Source organism: Phyllopteryx taeniolatus, chromosome 8 (genome assembly GCF_024500385.1).
Source record: "Phyllopteryx taeniolatus isolate TA_2022b chromosome 8, UOR_Ptae_1.2, whole genome shotgun sequence".
Lineage (NCBI taxonomy): Eukaryota > Metazoa > Chordata > Actinopteri > Syngnathiformes > Syngnathidae > Phyllopteryx > Phyllopteryx taeniolatus.
In genome coordinates this window covers 30473013-30474270 of record NC_084509.1, presented here as the reverse complement: position 1 = coordinate 30474270, position 1258 = coordinate 30473013, and the positions used below count along the sequence as shown (strand labels likewise).

Sequence of the window (1258 nt, the reverse complement as noted above, 5' to 3'; positions counted from 1 at the left end):
CCCACCTAACTTATTAGGATGGCCAATCAGCGTACCCACTTATTAGGATGGCCAATCAGTGTACACCATAAACTCTCTACACTCACGATTGGCTGTCCTCAGTGAGGGTGCCTCCCACCTTCCACCGCCGTTCGTAATACAGACGCCATTGTCGATGGCTGGCAACCAGTTCAGGGTGTGCCCGGAGATAGCTGGGATAAAGCAGCATAAATAAATCAATGAATAAATTATAAATATTTTAAAATAGCGAGTTAATTTTCAATCACCCTGTATGTAAATAGATTGATCCCCTCGCCGAGACCGGGGATCGAATCCGTGTTCCCCGCGTGCGGAGGGAAGGACGGCCAGCCGACCGACCGCCACCTTTCTTATTTATAAAGGTTCGATTTGATTTACATAGATACATACATTTACATTTATACATTGGTACCGATAAGCTTTCACTTGTCGCGCCTCTTATTTATATACATATTGATTGATATTGATCACTCCCGTCGAGACCGGGGATGGCACCCGAGTCTTCGCGGTATCGTTCCAATTTTAATTAACGTTAACCGAGAGGGTTAGCATTGCGTCGCTGAATGGCGTGACGAGTATTTCTTGCGACATTGAAACTAGCAAACGTTGAATTTTTACATATACTAAATACGTAGTAATACCAAATTTCTCCAGTAGATGGCAGCAGATCTACCTGGCCTCCCACTATATTTTTTAATATAGTTTTCAAATATTTTTAGGTCAAAAACAATGATAAAATGAGAAAGCAATGCTATATAAATGCTCGGAATAAATCGGAAATAAAAAAACAGATTCGTTTTACTGCTATATTTTGATTTTAAAAAAGGATGCAATATGCATAAAAAAATATTTTTTTAAAATAAGGGACACTTTTTTAAAATGAGGAACGCTTCACGAATTTGCGTGTCATCCTTGCGCAGGGGCCATGCTAATCTTCTCTGTATCGTTCCAATTTTAGTATATGCGAAGCCGAAGCAACGCAATTGGTATACCTGCTGGGCAGGTATATAAAGAGCACATCATAGAGCACATCATTGAGGTCAGGTATCACCCCAGACCACTCGGACAACTCGGTGACAAAATACATGGGTGTGTATATGGAATGCTAGTTCAACAATATGTTAGTTATTATTGTGTATTTTTACAAGCAGAAATTCACAAAAAAACTACCTGTGAAAACACAGGAGTGCACACACGGCAATCTGATAGGCTGCCGGGAGGATCATGCAAATACATTTGA

General features: G+C 40.5%; 1 non-coding gene across 1 annotated transcript; it reads right to left on the bottom strand.

Annotated features, from left to right (window-relative positions):
• Positions 1–893: 893 nt before the first annotated feature.
• Positions 894–999, bottom strand: LOC133482827 (U6 spliceosomal RNA). Its single transcript, XR_009789979.1, has one exon. It is a non-coding gene; the product is annotated as a U6 spliceosomal RNA (small nuclear RNA).
• Between the last annotated feature and the right edge of the window lie 259 nt (positions 1000–1258).